Below are 20,777 nucleotides of genomic sequence, written 5' to 3' on the forward strand. Positions count from 1 at the left end.
GAAAGGCAAAGCGAAGAGAACTGTAATTATATTTCCCATTGGCTTTCTGTCTCCTCCTTTTTTTTCTATTTTTTTTTTTTAAAAAAGAGACAAAGATCTTAATAGAAATCCTTCTGCTCTCATTTACTTGTTGGAATCTCTTTCAACCCCAAGAATTAGCTCTCAAGGATCTTTAGGTCAAAGATAAGGGTCACCAGAGTTGGTGAGTGATGGCCGACGGAACGGGATGCTGCCGTGAATCCCAATTTTGTAGATGACTATGACGCACGGGTGGAAAAACAGTCGGGGCTGGGGCTGGGGCTGGGGCTCAGTGGTGAAGCGCTGGCCTAGCATGTGTGAGGCACTGGGTTCCCTCCTCAGCACCACAGAAAAATAAGTAAGTAAGTAAGTAAATAAAGGTATATTTTAAAAAGAAGGAAGACCCATGAGTCCAGGAAGAGGACCTGGTGTGGGGGGGAAGACGATGGGGGAAAGAGGTGGTCCAGGGACGGACAGGGAGCAAACTCTGTCTTGTACGTTTGTGAATATGTCAGAACGAACCCCCCGGGTGTTTGATACAAAGCATCGAATCCTCAAAGCAAAATGACCACAGAGGCTCCAGATGCGCCCTTGCACGCACAGTTTGACTTTTGAGTAAAGATGAAGCAGTTGGTTCCCTCCTTGGAGGACGTCTCTGCAGAGCCCTTTTCTCCGTGAGCTGCCTTGAAAGGAGTGACCCTTTGACAGATTTTTTAAGTCAGAATTCTTGAGAAATGGGCACCAGCGGTGATTATAATGCACTAATAAAAATACCCATCATGAAGGAAAGCAAGACAAAACAAAAACCCGGTGGCCTTGGGCCGCGTGAGTGATGACAATGGACATGTCTGGCTGGAGGCCAGCGTACCGCCAGGCCTTGGGAGGCCCCCGTCAGGACATAAAGGGCAAAGGGCCAGGCGAAGTTCCAAGATCACCCGGTGCATTTGGACAGTCAGATACCAATTCAGAGGACATAGTCGTCGCGGAACTGCACTTCAAACCCACGCACTTGGGCTGGAATCGCAAGACACGGCTGAGCTCCCTGGTCTCCCGGTTCCTCTGCCATATCAGCAGCTCCCGAGGTGGTTGTTTGCTCTCCTTGAACGCTGCCCACCCCACCCTGCTGCTGCCCACCCTGGGCACTGCCCACCCTCCGTAGGCTGCTGGGAGCTCCCCATTGTTAAATGGCCTGGGTTGTGCCCTGTGAAGGCAGACTGTGCATAAAGCGTCTGCCACTCAGGCACTGTTGGCCAAATTGCCATCCATTTGTGGCAAAGCCTAATTCAGAGCGCCCCAGGATGGCCAGAAGCCTTGGACGAGAACTGCGCTTCCCAGAGCTGAGCTGCGTGCGCGTGGCAGAAGCTTGCCTGGCTTGGGCACTGTGACCCGGGTGCAGATGCCCTCTGGGGTCCTCTCTGCCTGACCTGCTGGTTTCTGAGGGCTTCTTCCGGTGTCTCTTGCACAGCTGTTGGAAAGGAGCAGCCCAGGGCTGCTCAGCCTGCAGAGCTGTGAGGTCCTTGATTGTCTAGGAAGACGGTCGGGGAATACGTGACCAGGTTCTGATATCTCTGAAGCGCCACTGCCGTTTGGCTGGGGAGCTTGGCAGGGTTGATGGGCAAGGGCAGCCACCTGGCCAGGGCATTTCAATCTCCCAGAAGGACGGGATTTCTTCTGTAAGACCACTTGTCCAAAGTAAGTATGTTCCATTTCTATCAGGAAATATAATAATGAAAATAATAATAATAATAACAATAATAATGATAAGCTTATTCAGATACATTTGTGTTTTCTGTTTTTTTTAAAAAATAAGGACAAAGGGAAATATGAAGACCAGTGTATAACAGCACATGAAATGCAGCTAGTTCTATCTCACCTTTCCTTTCCATAATGCCCTCTTCAGGCTCTGTCTTGTGTGAACCCCGTGTTCTCTTGGACGAGCTGCCTGGCAGGGCACCTTTCTGAATGTCCGCTCTGGTGAGTGACGGGCTTCCCAGCCCTGTCCTGCTCGCAGACTCCCTCCCCCAGGTGTCTGCTGGCTACAACGCGCCAGCCGCTGGACGAGGTGTCCAGACACTGAGGAGAGGGCAGCATCTGGGCTTTGCTGAGGTCAAGTGCAGAAGCCTGCACCCCAGGAAGTAATTAAATGCAATGTAGAGGGTCCCCTCCAGGCATGATCCTGAGGGAATCTTTACTGAGACGTGCCACTTGGGTAGAATTGCCAAGAGCAATAGGAGCCCTTTAGGAAAAGCTTCTGGAGAAAGAGTAAGCCTTTGCCAAATAAGAGGAGAGAAATGATGTTCTATGTGAAGAAAGCATATTTCAGCTGTAGGAAAAAAGGATGGAAGGAAGGTAAGGTTGAAAAGCAAGGCCAGGGACAGATCATTAGATGGCCATGTTACTGAGCGAAGGAGGTTATTCTTATTTTGTCTTGTCTTACAAATGACCCTTCTAATTTTTAGCAATTTTAATCCCTTTTCCTAGAATCTATTAGGGGTGTGGGTTTTGACTTTTATAGCACATTAAAATCACTTGAAGAGCTTTATATAATCTCAATGTTCAGCTGTGTTCTAGGCCAATTAAATCAACCTGTTGGAAGAGAACGAGGCATCAGTACGATTAAAGCTATCAGGGGGTGACAATATTCCCCCAGGTTGAGGACCACATTCCGGTCAGCACTATTTAAGGAGGGTAAGTTCTAGACCCCACTTCCTCATCTTTGGAATTCACCTCTCTTTCTTCTAGTGGTGGTACCTGGTAACTGTGTCAGGAGCCCTGGTGTTTAAGTAGCACACTAATTTACAATTAAAGGTGAACTTGCTACAATGGAGCTTTCTCATAGGATGTTGTCAAGGCTGTCAAACATCTTCTCTAGGAGCCCGGTTCTGAGAGCAGGTGGCTTGCATGAGAATCTTAGCCAGAGTGAGTTTAATGGGCCACCTCTGTCCTCCCTCAACGCAGTGCCCCAAATCCCAGCTCCCCTGCACCTGCTCCTGATGGCCTGCTGCCAGTCCTGTGCCAGTTCTGGTTTCTGGTCTTGGAAACTGGATCACGTTACGTGTCCAACACTAAAACCAAGGCACTGATTGGTTTTCAATAAGCCGGGGAGTTAGCACGGGTCTCTGCGGAGTAGGGGGCACTGCTCGCCCTGGGTGGGTTTCTTGTTCTGGCACGCTTCACCTCTGGTGTGCATGCAGTGGTGGCTAAGCTTTGCGTGTGGGCTGGGGAAAAACCAAGGTGTAGCCTGGTGAGTGAGACGGTGCTGAACTGACACAACCCACTGTGGCAGAGGGCCATGGCCTTGGGCAAGCAGTCAGGCAGGGTTCAAACTCTCCGCCTCCCGACCACTAAGCTGTGAGCCGAGGCCTCGCCTCTGAGCCTCCTTCCTTGCCTGTAGGCAGAGACTGCCCTGGGGAGGCTGCATGCTGAATGTTGGACTTCACCCCGAGGCCCTGCATATCCGTGTCCTTCCCAAGCAGGAACGTGGTCAGGTATGGGGCACCAACACTATTAGAGCTGGAGTTGGGATTTTTGAAAAACCGCTCAGCTTCACTTCAAAGGCACATGCTGATTACCAGCTGTTGTCCCTCAGGGACTGGGCTAGCCCAAATATAAAAAATATAAAGAACAGAGACTCATCTCCACCGGTCTTAAGATGGTCACCGTTGACTTTTTTGCTAATGTCCCCATTGCAAAACATGTAAAAAGACAGGAAAATAATGCATTATGTTAATAATAATGCCTGGGGAGGTGACTTGGCAGGATCTCGGCCAGCTGTTACCCTATGAGAAAAGCAAGATTCAGACCAGACACATCGGAGGTAGAACTCAGCCACGGAGTAGCAAGGAGGGAGGACACCTGCCGCAAGCCGGGGGTTTCAGGACGTCCTCTCCTCTCTGCCTCCAGAGGCAGGGCGGCCACAGTCCTCCTGGCCCAGACCGTGAGACGGTGCCACCTCGTCTGTGGGACTGAGTCACCGCTGTCCTGGGGAAACCCACGGAGACCTAATTCCCGATTCTGGGTTACACCCTGATGTTTTTTATTGAATACGCTCATGTGAGCATCTTTCCATGTGATCAAAGTTCCTCTACGATAGCCAAGATCAAATTTCATTCTGCCAGAAAGTACGGATGCAGATGGCCTCGTGTAAGTTCACCTGATGAGGTTGACTCCGAAGCTTTCTGCTCTAGTTGGCCTCCTGGGACAGGTTGGGGACTTGGGGACACTTAAGTGGAAGATGGGGATCTGGCCCATGGGCCACCCGTTCTTTCCCCTTTGCCTGCTCTGAGATCCTGCTCCCTCTGTGCTGGGCACACTCCAGCCCGGGCCAGGTGCTGGGGACCCTGTGTGTGCAGAGTTGACCACGAGGTGTGTCCGGGAAGACCCAGGGGCTGTGGCCAGTCCTGGAACTCTGGGAGCTCAAGGGATCTTAGTGAGGTCCTGTGGGACAGATGCTGGCCTGGAGTCCACCTGGGGAGGAACACCACTGTCCAGAGGTAAGTTTCCCGCCCACCTGATTGGATAGATACTCGGAATCAGAGTTATACTCATAGACAGAGAATTAAGAATTAATGGTCATAGTAAATACATTTGTGCACAAAATATTCCATTCAGTGTTCCTCACATTTATCAACTTCCCTGACCCCGCTGCCCCAGCCTCCTCATGCCCTGGCCACTGCGGCATCTTTATTGTACTGATGATAAAAGAGAAGCACAGAGAGTGTTAGCCACTTGCCTAAGGTCACAAAGCCGGTCAGCACTGTAAGTGGGATTGGGATCCAGGCAGCATGGCTCTGGAGGCTGGACTTGTCCGCACAGGGGTGCCGAGTGAGCTCCTGGTTCAAATGCTTCGTGTCCGTTGGCTCATTGACTGTGTGGGACTTCTTCTAAAACATGAGCTTGTGAGCCGAGACTGTCAGGGCTTCGTGGAGTTGTAATAATCTTGTTTTGTCTTTGGGCCTGAGAACACCACTTGACTGTTCATATGTTAAAGCACTAGAAGTCACTCAGAGGAAAAAAAAAGAAAAAGAAAAATTAAAATGATCTCACTCATTCAAAAAGCCACGATTTCACTCTGGAGGAAATCGTGCCGACACATGCCCAGTGTGGCCTGAAGGCAGAGGCCGTGGCTGGGGGAGTTCAGGCTTGACCGGAGGAGGCAGGTCCCCCCTGGAGGAGTGAGCATGGTGAAGACCAGCCCCACCACCGAGCGCAGGCAATGGCTCCAGAGGCCATCGGGTCCTGGGAGGGTGGCTCCGGCTGGGGCATCTTAGGGGCTCCCTGTCCCCCCAGGAGACCTGAGCCGAGCAGGTCTGCAGCTCCGATGTCCAGAACCATCCCAGCAGGGGACCCAGCTGCCCGGCCTGGCAGGTGCAGTCAGAAGCTTCCTTCCCAGTGTGGCCTAGATCAGTGCCTTTCTGGATAGCCAAGGAGTGACGGTGGGATCCTGCAGATGGTCTTTCCAGATGCCTGAGTGAGAGACAGAAGAGGAAGAGGAGGCGCAGGGTGTAATGGTCTTTTAGTCACTCAGGTGCACGCCTTTTAATGTCTGCGTTTAAAAGTTAATGAAGTATTCACCAGGCAGCCTCGGAAGGCCATGGGGCTCAGAGACCTGATGAAGACGGGGCGGTGCGGGGACAAGCCCCCTCTGCAGCCACAGAGGACCCAGGCCAGAGACGCCTGCCACCCGACAACCCAGCAGGACTTCACCTCCCTCTGGCTCCCGAGCCCCCGTCCTCCCGCTGTCCTGGTTTTTATTGCTGATTGTTAAAGGTGAGTCCTTTTGCCCCATCAATTTCCAGATAAGGATCACTCCCTCCTTTTCCAAAGGAGGTTTTTCCTGAGTAGTGATCTTTCTACTGCATAATACAGCATGCAGATCCCGCTTCAGAAAGGAAGAAAAGTCTTGTGGCCTCTACAAGCCATGTTAAGGCACGGATGAGCAGGCTTGAATTCTCCCTGTGTGACTTTCAGTCCCCCGTGAATGTGCTCTTCAGGGGGAAAGACAAGGTCCTGGGGCTGCAGAGCGAGCAGCAGATGCGACCTTCTGGAGTCATGCCTGGGCAGAGCAGGTATGTAGCTCCCATGTCCAGATCCATCCCAGCAGGCCCTGGCTTGATGTGGAGTGGGGGCCTCCCAGCCTCCTCTCCAGGAGGCCCACACAGGGGGTGTTGGCTTAGTATGAGCAGTGGGTTTTGAAGGGGAGGGACAGAGTATGTGGGGAGCTCTTGTAGAGTGGCGACTGTGGGGTGAAAATGGAGTGCTCATTTCAAATCTCCCAGAAACCTACAAACCCCAGCGCACGGATTCCTGGGAGGCGAGGACCACGAGATCCTACATCTTGTGGGAAGGGGCCTCCGTGTCAGCTCCAAAGTCCTCCCTTGGTCAGAGGCTCTCAGCATGGATGTTCAGTGCCCACCCTGTGCGGCTGCCTGTGGGAGGCACCTGAATAAGAGACCTAAGGGCTGTCCCCATGGAGCCTGGGCTAGTGCTAGAGAGATGAGAGGTAGGAGCTTCAGGAAGACTCGCCCACAGAGCAGCTCCTGCGACCACAGGCACAGAGTGCCGTTCTGTGTGTCTGGAGACACCAGGGTGCAAAGCAGGGACACTTCCACCCATTCTGGGAGGGAACCCTGGAAACTACATGCACCGACTCAGGGAAGGAGCAGGTGTCCAGGCGAGAGGGATGGCGGGTAGCAGGACAGTCGGGAGCACTAGGAAGCCTCACTGCAGGATGACAGAGCAGGCTTTGGAGGCCTTGCCGAGGATGGGCATCCGATGAAACCGTGAGAGAGGCAGGTTAGCCCATGGGGATGAGGGGAGGCCTCCCAGGCAAGGACAGGACGTGGGGCTCGAAGCCCTGAGCAGGGTGTGTTTGGTGTGGTTCAGGGACATGGACAGCTGGTAGTCAGAGTGAGGATGAGGTCAGAGAGGAAGGGACAGAGCAAGTTCAGGTGAGCCTGTGGCTGGAGCACTGAGGTCTGGAGCAGTGTGAAGGAGCACCTGACTTCAGGTCCCACATTTACAGGGCCACTCGGGGTGCTGGGTTGAGACCAGACCTGTGGGTGGGCAGGGCTGGAAGCAGTTTCAGTGTCCATGGCGGCCATCTAGGTGAGAGGTGGTGGCGCTCAGGACAAAGGTGGGGCTGTGGAGTGGGGATACAGGCAGAGTCCACAGGATTTGGTGGTAGGGTACAAAGGAAAGGAGCGATGGATGTTCAGAGGTTCCAATCCTGGAGGACCGTAGGATGGATTTGCCATCAAGAAAGATGGGGAAGAAGTCTGTCCCGACACTCAGCTTCAGGAATTGTGTTGGGTATTCACGTGGAGATGCTGGTACGGCGAGAACTGAAATCATCCACCGGGTCAGTTTTGAAGCAGGGCCAGGAACTTTATTTGCCAGTGGGGCCAAGGGGTGGTGACCAAGTGGACTCTGCACCCTTTGACCCCCCAACAGGGGTTAGAGCACATCTTTTACAGCCAAAACCCACAAGGGAATGTTGTACTTTTTGAAAGTGATGTTGGTCAAGATGACCCAGGTCAGGGTACATTGCACTAGGAAAAAAGGAACTGAAAAGGGAACATCTCATAAAAGCATTTCCTAATAATACATTGTAGAAGAATAAAAGAAAGACTTCTAACCCACTAGCACTGCACACAGGGTGTGCTTAGCAGGGCGTGGGTTACAGAGGCGGGGTTTTCACGTGAGAGGAACATTTCTTACATGAATTGGAATCTCAGGGTAAAATGGTTTATCTGGTCAAGGCACATATAGTTTGGCTCACAGCAATATTGAATGGGAAAGCAAATATTCAAAGTTATCCAGACTAAATATATTGAGGGGTCATGGCACGTGGATGGCACGATGGTCAGCTTTATGTGTCAACGTGGCTGGGTTATAGTATAGGAATGCATGTAGGCTATGATAGGCTAAGTACCTCTACAGATCTATATAGATAGACCTGAGTACATCTCTGTGTATCTACAGAGACCTGCAGAGATGCATGTTCTATATATATTGTGTAAGAAGAGATTTACTTGAAGGAGTTGGCTCAGGTCTGCAAATGTGGGGGCTAACAGGTTGTGATGCATGGGGTGAGCCGTCAGGATGGAGTCTCAGGCAGGGATCTATGCTGTAGGCTTGAGGTGAATTCCTCCTTCCAGAGGGAGCCTCAGATTTGCTCTTACAGTGTCAACTGTTTGCATGAGGCTCATCTACATAGTTAAGGGTAATATCTTTACTAAAACTTAACAGATTGTAGATGTTGACCACATCCACACAAAAATACCCTCACAGACACATCTAGATAAGTATTTGACTAACTGTGGCTATATGCAGACAAATAAACATGTCCACATGTATATAGCATATATGTAAGCATAAAAAATATTTATACGCAGACATGCAGCACAATACGTAGTATACACACACACACACACACACACACACACACACACCTCCTATTGGTCCTAGTTCTTGGAGAACCCTGACTGACACAGATGGTTTAAAGCTATAGAGGTGGTAGAACCTGTTAGGGGAATGGATATCATTAGGGAAGAAGGAAAGACCTTTCTCCTGTCCTCTTGATGTGGGTGCAAGAGGGTGAAGGGATGGGGAGGCAGCCAGCGAGGTAGCAGGGACACTTTGCTCCAGAGAGAAGGGGTGCTCAGCTGTGTAGCCAAGCCCACTAGGGGTCTGCGTTTCAGAACTGGGTTTTGCAAAACAGAGGCGCTGTGTGACTGTTAAGAGGGTCTCTCAAGTGCACTGGAGGAATCTGGGGAGTGGGTGCGGGGACTGTTTTTAGGAGATAATTCGAGGAGGAGAGTTAAGAAGAGTTAACCCAAGTCTTGTCGTTCCAGGAGGATTGCTATAGAGGGGCAGAGAACTGGGTAGCTGTTGGGTGGCAAGGGCCAACCTTATTTTCCACCGTAAGACGACATGGCTAACTGCGATCTCTAGGCGGATGGGGACAATCTTGTGGAAAGCCAGGAAGCTGATGGTGCAGGGGTTGACGGGGCCCTTGAGTTACTCCAGAGGCACGTGGGACACAGAGAGGTGGGCCCGTCACAGGAACCTGGGTTTCTCTCTAGCAGCGACTGTAGGACTTGAGCGTGTGTCAGAAGTCACTGGAGGACGAGCAGGTGGGAGGCAGAAGGTGTGGACACAGCCGCTGGCCAGAGTGGGCGCACTGGGTGGGAGTTCTCCAAGTGCTTCTCTCCCCCCATCACGTGGAAAGTGAGTCATCACCTGAACCAGGCCTGGGGCTGGGGAGGAAGGAGAAAGATGGAGGGAAGGGAAGCGGGAAGACCAGGACTCCACGGTCCGTCAGGCTGGCGCTGCTAACGGCTCTCTCGGGTCTCCCTGCCAAGAGCTTAAAGGGGTTCCATCCATGAATGTCTTGTTCTTTCCCGGCTGCGTTCAGCTGGTAGAGAGCTGAATTTCAAGGTGATCGTTTTGCCAGGCACCTGTGACAAATCAGGAGGGCCAAGATATTCCAGGGCGTAGAGAAAGTAAAGCCTACCCAGGCCTGGAGAGGAGTGGGCTGGGGAGGGAGGATGTGCAGGGCAGGGGGCAGGAGGAGAGGTCCTGGGTCAGGTGGCTGAGGACCACACAGCAGGGGTGCAGGAGAGCAAAGCTGCCCAGGGAAATGCCAGGGGAAGGCCCTGCGGGTTTCAGCCCATGAGTCGTGTGATCTGGGCTGTGCCCCCTGGCTGGCACGCAGGCAGGGTAAGGCCACGCTCCATAGGTGCCACCGTTCCCTTGCTTCAGCCCTTCAACAGCTCCTGAGAGAGGGCGGGACCTTTCCCGTCTTGTAGCTGAGGAAACCGAGGTGGGGGGCTTAGATGTGCCTGGTGAGTGGCGGAGGAGGATCTGGAGGCTCAGCGGCAGGTGTGCTGCTCTGCTTGGGGCAAGACCTGGAGAGCTCAGGTGGAGCAGGAAGCAGGAGAGCGGGCCCAGGAGATGGTCACCAGGCCAAGCTGGCAGGATGTGGTGTGCTAGGGGCAAGGGGTAAAGAGGGCATGCAGGAAGACCCCTAAACCTGGGGCAGTGCAGTAGGTGATGTGTCACTGGCCAAGCTGGGAAGATGGACGGACAAAGCAGGATTGGAGGACATAACAGGCTCAAATGTAAGTTGTAGACGACTTCCAGAAACTTCCATGGCTCTGTAGGGTCACCAGCTGGGTGCACTCAGTGAAGCTGTGGAAAGGCTGTGGCTGGGGAAGTGAACTGGCCCCAGGTGGGGGGGGGTGCTGAGGGCCACGACAGGGAGAGGGAAGTGAGGAGGGAAGAGGGCGGAGGGCGGAGGCCGGAGTCGGAGGCTTTCCAACCTCAGCAGGTGATTAGAGGACGAGCCTTCGGTGAAGGACCAAGAGGAGCAGGAGGAGACCAAGAGCAGATTCTGCAGGCTCCTGGCCAGGACCAGCTTCATGGGAGTCAGGCGTGAAGCCCCTGTGGGCCTTAGCCTGTCCACAGCCTGCATGTCAACCCAACCCAGGGCACCACTTCCGGCTGTTGTCTGAACATACAAATGACAGGGAGTGGCCTTTGGTCTGAGTCAACCCTGCAGTGCGTAGGGTTGTCCAAGACACATAGAAAACCCAGACTCGCCCACACACAGGCAGTGGTGGGGACCCCCGGCCTCGCTCACCCCCGGCCTCGCTCACCTCCGGCCTCACTCTCCTGACTCGGTCTTTGGTGCACAGATGTGTCCTGGGGACACATGGGCTGGACATGGATCAGGATCACAATGCTGTTGGGGATTATGAGACCCATCTGGCCAAGTGGCTTGGGGATTCAGAGCCGCCCTGGGCAGGGGGCCTGCCCGTGGGGACACGGGCATCGTGGCTGGTTCTTTCAGCCTTCTTCCAGCATTTCTTTTTGTTTCCCAAAGCAGAGCCTGAGATCTGGTCTAATTTTGATCCTCAGCCAACTTTAAATTTTAAAAAATATTCTAGATCCCTCTGTCTTCATGTTTTGGCTTCCCATCTGATTTTGAATTTGAAGTCAGCATCTGTAAACATTTATTTAACATCTTTCTGCATTAAAATATTAAACACCTACCTACTCAGTATTACCTACCTTTGTTGAAGGCTTTCAATGACAAAATTGAAATATTCTATCATGTTGCTTTTTCTGGATGGATGATAATAATTTACTTTATAAAACACCCTACAAGATCTTTGGCTTTTTTTTTTCCTGTATGGCTGCATAAAATTTAACTCTTTTATTTGGAGGTAATGATGAATAAATCTGAAAAGGCTGAGTAGCATCCTGGCCATGAATAACCCAGCCCACGATGATCACAGAACACAGAAAGGAGAAACGCAGTTCAGAGGAAATATAATGGAATGGGATGAAAGCCTATTTCTTATTGCCTTAGGCCACCTATATTGTGTATGTGACACATTGATGCTTTTCTCTGGGGGTAATCTAGTCTATGTCCTTGTGGGATGTGAAAACACAGTTTTAACGATATGCTCTAAATTTATTCCTGGGCACTGATGTGAAAATCTGCTATAGAATGAGGTGCTGGATCGTTTATTCTTGTATTAGGTCTTCCATTATTTTCATCTCTGTGCGTCTTGCTGCTTGTGTTTCTGCCACCATGATGAAGCATCTCTTCAACTCCTTCCATGCCAGCTGGCTCTGGCCAAGGGAGAGGCATCGCCTGCTTTTGGACAGACGTCCCACATGGTGTGAGGGGCTGAAGACCAACAGTGTGCTTGCGATGATAGTCCCATATATGTGGGAAAGCAGCAGTTGAAATGCTAATCTGGAATGAGCCTTTCTAAATTTTACTTTTAATTAACACAATTGTACCCATATATGGGATACAGTGCAGTATTTCAATATAGGTGTGCAGTGTATGATCATCAGTCAGCGGAATCACATTTCCGTCACCTCCCATGCTCATTTCTTTGTGTTGGGAGAATTCGTAATCCTCTCTCCTAGCTACTGTAAAGTGTTTGATAAATCGCTCTAAGCTATTTTCATCGGCCTCGGCACATTAGAACTTGTTCTTCTTTCCCTGTTATATTTTTGTACCCATCATCCAATTTCTCTCCTACTCTTCCCAGCCCTAGCAACCAACCAGCATCCCACTCTGTGACTCTAAGACATCAACGTTTCCGGCTTCCATATGAGTGAGGGCACGTGCACCTTGTCTTCCTGAGCCTGGTTTATTTCATTTAACATAATGTCCTGTAGGCTCATCTGTGTTGCTGCAAAGAGCATGATTTCATCCTTTTTATGGTAGCATGGACTTTTTTTGATAGATTACTGGCTAGTTTCATTGCACTTGTTCATATCTGGCTCGTAGTTATTCATAGCTACTTTGTGGTAGAGTTAGGTTTGTCATTTAAGATACATTATTTTATTTAATTCCATCCCATCACAGAGGCATATATTGTTTTATCTGATATTCAGAAGAGAGTGTGAATGTGTCTCTGTCAATATAGGAATATGCAATAGTTTTAGGCAAAGTCAATGCTGTTCTAATCCTTGTGATGGGGACTGTGCTTGTTTTTATTTAAACAATACTCAGACTATTTTATTATTATAAAAGAGACATATGCTCAGTGCAGAGAAATTCTAATGGCATCATTGTGTTGCTATCACCCAGGGAACCACTATTAACTTTTTTTTTATTGACTTTCAGTATTTAGTGTGTGTGTGTGTGTGTGTGTGTGTGTGTGTGTGTTTGACTTCAACATAATTTGGTCAGATTGTAAATAAATTTTATATTCTGCTTTTTATCACTTGATATTGTATTATGACATGTTCCCAAGTTGTTAAATTTTCTCCAAACACAGTTTTTACAAGTAATCACATGGCCAGGCCATGATTTATTTAATTGTTCCCTTGAGATGGCTGTTTATGTGGTTGGCAATTTCTTAATCTGATTTTTAAAAGGTGCCCTAAACAGCTCGATTCATAAATCGTGACTGAGATCTCTGGCTTTTGTTTTAGGCCAGGCCTTTACAACTGCGACTGCCGACTCCTGAGCCTGGTGCTTCTGATGCTCCTCAAGAAGCAGTTTGCCCTGCAACATGCTTCTCCAGAACAGGACGGAGAGGCTGTGACCACTCGGGGCCCGCCTGTCTTCCCCCGGCTGGTGACTTGCGTGGATTCTCACACGTGCGAGCGAACACATTCTGATTCTTCTCAGAGTTCCCCTCTTCTGAGCAGCAGTGTCTTCTAAATTGAAGCTACATGCTGAGCATCCATGAGTCTTAGTTTGTTCAAAGTATTTTAGTTTCAATAGACATCTTACAGGTATTTTAATGAGATGTTGGGAGCCGCTCAAAAATTCTAGCCAGACATCAAATTAGAGGTGCCCAACAAACAATTAGAGGTGTGAAGAGGGAGGCCTGCGGAATGGGAGAAGCTCTTTGTCAGCTACTGCTCTGTTGGAGACTGTCCATAATATATAAAGAACTCAAAGGGCTTAACACCAAAAAAAGAAAGGAATAAAAAAAATCAATAAATGGGCAAAAGACCCAGGTATTTCTCAAAAGAAGAAATATAAATGGCCAACAAATGAATGAAAAAAATTTCAACATTCCTAGCAATCAGGGGAAATACAAATCAAAACAACGTTGAGATTTCATCTCACTCCACTTAGAATGGCAATCATCAAGAATACAAATAATAACAAATCCTGGGGAGGATGTGGGTGAAAAGATACACATTGTTGATCAGCTGCAAATTAGTACTTTCAAAGGCAGGATGGAGATTCCTCAGAAGACCAGGAACACGGCCATCTTATTACTCAGCTGTTCCGGTCCTTGGTGTGTATCTAGAAGAACTAAAACCAGCACACTGTAGCGGTACAAGCACGTCCATGTTTATAGCAATATAAACATTTCACAATAGTCAAGTTGTGGACCAGTCCAGATGCCCATCAACAGATGAATGGATAAAGAAATGTGGGCTGTGTTCACAATGGAGTTTTGCTCAGCCATAAAAAATTAAATTATGGTATGTGCTGGTAAGTGGATACAATGGAGAACATCATGCTCAGTGAAATAAGACAGGCCCAGAAAAATCAAGGCTTGAATGTTTTCTGTCATATGCAGAAGAAACTAGAGCAAATAAGGGAAAAAGGGGAGACATCACAAAAATAGAGGGGCGACCAGTGGAGTGAGGAGGAGACTTGAGAGGGAGAGAAGAGGGATGGGCAAAGGCAGGAACTGCAGAGTGACACTGACCCAATTATGCTGTGTGTGAATATGAACATACTACAGAGGATCTCACCTCTATGTGTGTTGATAAAGCACCAGTTAGAAAAAAACCAATGGACAGAAAGAAGACTGTAAGAGAGGAGGAGGGGGTAGGGGGAGGGAGTAGGGGATGGGGAGAGGAAGTCCTGGGATGAAATGTCGTCCATGTGCATATAGACAGGTCAAAACGAACCCACGGCGAGGTAGAACTCCAATGTCGTAGTAAAAACACTAAGGAATTCTATTGAAAAAAAAAAGTTAAGGAATTCTAATCAGAGATTATTTTGATCTTGAAAATCCCAGTCGTACCAGGGCATTTTAATCTTGAAGATGCTGACTTTCACAGATGCTTTTCGAAGTTTCACGGACCTAAGTGTTGTCGATGTATGTGACCTTAAGCGGTGAAAGGTGGCCAGAGGTGAGCTCCACGCTGGTGTGCTGATGAAGATTCCAGATGCGGAGACGACACAGCCCTCCCCAGGCCTGGTGACAAATGATCATGACTTCTGCGTCTCGTTTTTCACCACACAGGTTTGTCCTCTGCAGACTTGAAATCATCTCTGCTCCGGAGGCTCCCTGTCTCTCCCTGTAGCCTGACAGTTAGACACAACATTTCCCTTTGTTTTTGAAGAGAAATTCAGAGGAGATCCAAGAAGGATAAAGGCTTCGGAGGCCATTTAGCTTCCCCTTCAGTCTTTTGGATCTTCTCTTTTATCCCTCTAAATTGCGAAGTGGTTAGATTCTTGCATTGTTTTTCTTTTTGAATTTCTGCACACATTAACTTTTATTTCCATGTCGTTTCACGAGCTGAGCAATGTTCCTGTCGATTGCTCAGGAGCACAGAGCCACCCGTTGGAAGTCTGTTTTATGTTTATTTCTTAGTCATTTTTTTTTTTTCCTGGCAGAACCTCATGCCTCATCTTTGGGGTCTGCTTCTTTCCTGGGTGGCGGGTTCACTGTGCCCTCCTCCTTTTTTCCTCACCTGCTTGTGTTCTGATTCCACTTTCCTCCCACTCTGCTCCGTGGCAGAGGAAGATTTCAGAGCTGTTCACGTCTGGCCTGTTTATGGACTATAGCTTCCTATCCTGCGTTTCCTTTTCTAGGTTTTAATTCTGATTCAGAGTTACAGAACAAATGGTGGCCTTACTCTTTCTTCCCATAGCAATACTTTCAACACCCTCCCCTTTTTGCTAACTTTCTTGATTCTACTTCTTTAATTGAATTTTTAAATTCTTCAGAACCAATATTCCAAAGGTGGTCAATACAGATGTTAATTGATTAAGAGTGAAAATTTAACTAGTGCTTGTGCTTCAGTGGTTACCTTCTGTTTCTACAATTCTGTTTATTTATTTTATTTTTTTCTCTGAAAGGACCATGGATAAAAAAAACTAAACCATTATCTTTTGTTATCTTGATATGTGTTTGTAGGAAAGAATTCCATTGGGAGTTGCCAAAGGGACTTGTCTCTTCTTTATTTTTTGATAGGACCTCTCTGACCGTGAATCATTTGTTTCCAATTCAGGCAAAGCTTCTCATCCTGGAGGAATTATTTCCTGAGTAAGGTTAGAGACAAGGAGCTCTTACAAATTGCCAAATCATTCTGCATCCACAGAAGGCTATTTTTGAATGAGATTCTTTCCCCAAGTGTTGTGAACTTTGTCGCTCTTCTCTTTCTGAATTCTAACACGCAGGTGTCAAGCATAGATACGGGGATGGGGAATGAAAGGAAAAGACTCAGATCCTTGCAAATTTTCACACAGAAATCTGTTTTGGGCAAATGAAAGTTTGCAGAACAACTTACCAGGGCTGTGTTGAGACACGCTGAGATTCTTAGCCACATAGTAACACACGTGTCTGTATTGTGGTTGGGAATAAGGCATTACTGGCAACATAGTTTAGTTTGGAATGCTGTGAAATTTAATACTCCCCCCCCCTTATTGTGAAGCTAGTGATATAAACCAGGTTTTAGTGATTTTAGTAATCCAAGACTGGGTCCTTTGAATCTCCTGAAAGATATAAAAGGTGCAATATCCTGTTTTGTGTCTTTATGTGCAGAAATTCCTCTGTGCAGGTAGTTTTCTTTCTAGGGTTTTTCTGTTGCCTGGGCTGTGGAGATGAGGTCAAATAGGAAGCGGAGTTCAGAGGGGGCTAAAAACCAGCCCCTGGCAGCTGCAGCCTGCTCCTCAGGGCAGGAGTGGAGGTGGGACGTTCTTTGATTTTCCCAGCATCAAGCTGGAGAGGAGGTCTTCCTTTCCCATAATGGAGGGGTGACTATGCTTGGTGGACTCCTGTGGCTTGTCCAGGACTCTTAAAACAATGGTGGATGAGCTGGTGGAGAAAGGTGGTAGGGACCCACAGGGACCAACGCAACACAGCACCCTGTAAAGACACCAGGCTTCCACTGTGCATCTCTCCTGAGTAGCCCTGGGGCTGAGGAATTTTGCCAGATTTCAGAGTTTGGAAAACGGCTTGGTTGAGCTCCACATGAAGCTGAGTTAAAATGGGCTTCCTACGTGAGAACTGTCTGGAGCCAGGCTGAGACGCAGTCTGCACATTCATGCCTGGTTTTCCGGCAGTGATTACAGGCTGCTCAGCACCAGGGTGGCAATTACTAGCACAGCCCTTGCATTTGATGACACATTGTCAGAGACCAGACGCAGAGGGTCACAGCCCATTGGCTAACTGAGCAAAGGCATTCGAAGTCCATGTAAAAATATCACAAAGTAGGACAGGCAGAGTTCAGAGAAAATAACATCCAGCTATTGTTGAAGTCAAATGCATAAGTAGGAAAGAAAATGATCAAAATATCTTTTTGCAAAAGCATTAATAGACTTTTCTCTATTGTTCAAAACTTTTAAAGTGGTATAGAGATTGAAGTCTTCTATTTTACTACTTTTATAAAGGAACCCCTAGTCTCCATTTTCCTTTATTGAATTATGCAGTATCTTTTTAAATTTTCTGACATTAATCTTAGCAATTAACATCATCTCCTATGTCAAAGACCTTTTGCCCTTTAGTATCTGACCCAACTTACATCCTTCTTCTTATTCAGCTCCATAGAAAATAAAGAATAAAGGTAATTTTTAAAAAAAGTATCCATTGTACTACTCCCTGCAGAGGACCACTGATTCCTTAGTGGAAGGTTTCTTGCTCTTCAAGATTTGGCTACAACCTCCTTGGAGTGGAAAACCCATTTATTGAATTAATATCTTTATACAATAAAAGAGCAACCCTTCTTAAGAGAGCAATTGCCTTTTTGTATGAACCTTGTGTCTTATGACATTGTAATACTCTCTTATTAGTTCAAGGAGTTATTGGTAGTTTCTTCAAGTTTTCCCACATAGACAACCATGAACACAGTTTTTTTTCTTTCCAATCAGTAAAAGTTTAATTTCTTTTTCTTATCTTATTGCACTAGTTTGCATTTTTAGTATGATGTTTCATAAGAACTGAAAGAGATGGACTTGACTTCCTTCCAGACTTTAAGGAGAAAGCATGTGGTATCTCACTATTCAGTGTGATGTAAGAGAAAAATCTAAACTATTTTTTATCACACTGAGATGTTTTATCATGATAATACTGGATCTTGTCAAATGCTTTTTCTGTAGCAACTGATATAGTCACATGATATTGTTTCTTTAGCCTATTCATCTAGTGGATAATAATTTCTTTTTGAATGTTGAAATAGCCCTGAATACCTGGAATATTCCCCTCTTGATTGTGATATAGAGTTATTTTACTTCAATTTTATTTGCTAATGCTTTGTTTAGAATATTAAAGTCTGTATGCATGACAGATATTTGTCTATGGATTTCCTATCTTGTATTTGTTTGGTGTAGATATTAGAGTATTGCTGACCTTATAAAATGTTAGGAATGATTCCCTCTACTTCTATTTTCTAGAAGGAATTATAGAGAATGGTTGTTATCTCTTCTTAATTCACCACTGAACCCATCTGAATCAGATTTTTTTTCTTTTGGAAGATTATTAATTATTGATTTAATTTCTTCAATACTTTTGGTTTATTCAAATTATTTTTCCTTGTATACGTTTTGACATTTTTTTTTTTAGGAATTGGTCCATTTCATCCAAGTTATCAAGTTTGTAGGCATAGCACTGTAGATAGTATCCTTCATTAACCTTTTCATGTCCATGGGATGAGTAGTGAAGACCCTTATTTTATTTCTGATATTGGTAACTTGCTATTCCCCGACCCACTGCTGTTCCTTAGTGTGGTAAGAGGATTTCTAAGTTGACTTTTCCTTTCAAACAATCAGATTTTGGTTTCATTTTCTCTAAGCCATTGATGATGAAGAAGGAAGTGAAAGGCCAGAAGAGTGGGTTGAGGGACCTGCCAGTTGCCTCACACTGTTCACTGTGGACCATGCAGCACTCCAGGTCTTACATTGAGCATGATGATCCAAGCACACAGTGCACTGTTACTACCACATTAAACACAGTGACAACTTTGGTCACTTTCAACATCATTCCAAAGTTGAAATGACTGTACATGACTGTCACTTGAAGGCAATAATAGTGTACCACTCACTGGAAAACCTGGGACCTATGTAATCATCTTAACTGATTTTTGTTCAAGGGGGAAAAACATACACTAAGGATTTTCAAACTTCAGTTTATTAAGGAATAATCTAAAAATTATTTGAAGTTCAGATTCCTGGGTCCTACCCACATTCAAGTTGTGTGTGTGAAGAGGACTAGAAATTTATTTATTGTACAAGCATCCCAGGTGCATAGAGTACATGGTCCTGGTAACTTTTCCCTGGCAACATTTACACTGACCATGGGGCTGAGAAGGCCCTGAGAGCATCCATCCTCACCCTGCATTTTATGAATGCAACCCAGGACCTCAAAGTTGGCCAGCGTCAGGACTAGAAACAGCCCATAATGCAGCCTCTAATACAATGCTATGATCTTTCAATAGACTGATGATAATTGTCCAGCTTGATCATGCAGTTTACTTAGCTAAACTTTGTTCCAACAATTATAAAAAATGAAACTAAAGCAGAGAATGTTTATAATTACTTTAGGTACTTCAAAGCTCATGAAACAGATATGATATTTCAACAATAGGATCCATAGGATTAGAGAAGGGGGTTACTCCCATGGGCTTTGACAGTTTCAAAAGCAGAGGCTTGAGGAATCTATGAAGAGTTATATGGTTGTTCCTCTATGTTCCAGGCATAGATGCTTAAATCAGTGCCCTCATTAATTAATTAATTTTATATCATTTTATTTTATTCTTATGTTATTTATTGGTATGAAGGTTATGGTTTTACCATTTGAAAATTTTTCTGTGTTAGTTTGGAAATCCCAGTGGGACACCAGTATCTGTGTGACAAACCGTGTTGCTGGGCCAGTGGCCCTCATGGGTAAGTGCATAAGCCTGAGTGTGTTTCTCCTTGACTCTCAGTCTAAGTTCCAAGTGGCCACGGAGCTTAAATGGTGCAGGGACTCTGTTTGGTCTACTTTCTTTTCCCTGACTTGGTGTCTTTTTCTTCTCATGGGTGTTAACTTAGGCCCATGGGAGGCAGTGATGATTGGAACCCTGGCTCTGTGAACTGCGGTTTGCTGATGTCTGTAGGGGGTGAGAGTGATCGAGTCCCTGTTGATGAGACACAACAGAGAATTTGTTCTTTCAGTCCTTCTTGCTTGCTGGTCCAAGCTCTGGACAATTAGGACTTTCTGGGAAGGAAAAGAGCTCTTGGAGAACTGGAGTGTCTGTGTTCACTGTTCAGAGCTTTGGAGTGTCTGTGTTCACTGTTCACCTGGGGCCGAGGCGTGGCACTGAGGCTGTAGGTTCTCTGTGAGGCCTGCTGTCTCTGTGCGCATCACAGAGTACGGGTCCCATCTCCAGGGGATTCTTTTAAACCAGGGCCTTGCACATGCTAAACAAGCCCTCTACCACTGAGCCACACCCCGGCCCTTCCAGAGGATATGGATAAGTTAGATTGTTGCATCTCTTTAAGTTGAAGGAGCTCAGTTCTGATTGTTGATAGAAATAAATGCACAAATAAATTGAATATCCTTAGAGCTTCCCCAAAGTAATGAAATTGAATTTCAAATAAATTCACATAGAAAATACTCAGTTTGGACTTCCCAAAATCACATGGATTTTGTGGTTAAGGTTTATAATAGCTGCATGTGAAAAGAAGGCAGAAAGTCAGTTAAATTTTCACTGTATGTTCATGTTCCATGGGGCTATTTCCTTGGCTTATAGATTAATACTTCATTTATAGGATGCAAAGTGATTCTTTCCTTTCTGTAAAACCTGTTTAGGTAGCAGAGGACCTGTACCTGCCAGAACAACTGTGCTTTATGTGTGTGCTTCGTGTTGACTTTATTATGTCCTTGATTGTTAAAAGAATCCGAAGACAGTTCTTTGCAAATGTATTACCTTTTATGTTGATTTCAGATTTTTTTTCTTCTTTGATTTAAATAGATCATCAAGCCCTGGGCTCTCAGATACCTATGATCCGATCAGAATCAAATGTTCAAAATCTCCTCTGACAACTCTTTTGA

At 46.7% G+C, this 20,777-nt stretch overlaps 1 long non-coding RNA gene across 16 annotated transcripts in view; it reads left to right on the forward strand.

Annotated features, from left to right (window-relative positions):
• The first annotated feature begins 919 nt into the window (after nt 1-919).
• Nucleotides 920-20,777, forward strand: part of LOC120885717 (uncharacterized) — a 28,007-nt gene continuing 8,149 nt past the window's right edge. The window contains exons 1-7 of one of the 16 annotated variants that reach the window (XR_013424484.1): nt 920-1,710; nt 2,579-2,706; nt 3,413-3,506; nt 4,337-5,787; nt 5,887-6,086; nt 9,105-13,995; nt 14,584-14,768. This is a non-coding gene — a long non-coding RNA (uncharacterized LOC120885717). Of the gene's footprint in view, nt 5,788-5,886; nt 6,087-9,104; nt 14,006-14,583; nt 14,769-20,777 lie in introns of all 16 variants that reach the window. The other 15 variants (XR_013424478.1, XR_013424480.1, XR_013424481.1 and 12 more) reach the window with 15 other exon arrangements.

The sequence above is a fragment of the Ictidomys tridecemlineatus genome, chromosome 1, assembly GCF_052094955.1.
Source record: "Ictidomys tridecemlineatus isolate mIctTri1 chromosome 1, mIctTri1.hap1, whole genome shotgun sequence".
NCBI classification, from domain to species: domain Eukaryota; kingdom Metazoa; phylum Chordata; class Mammalia; order Rodentia; family Sciuridae; genus Ictidomys; species Ictidomys tridecemlineatus.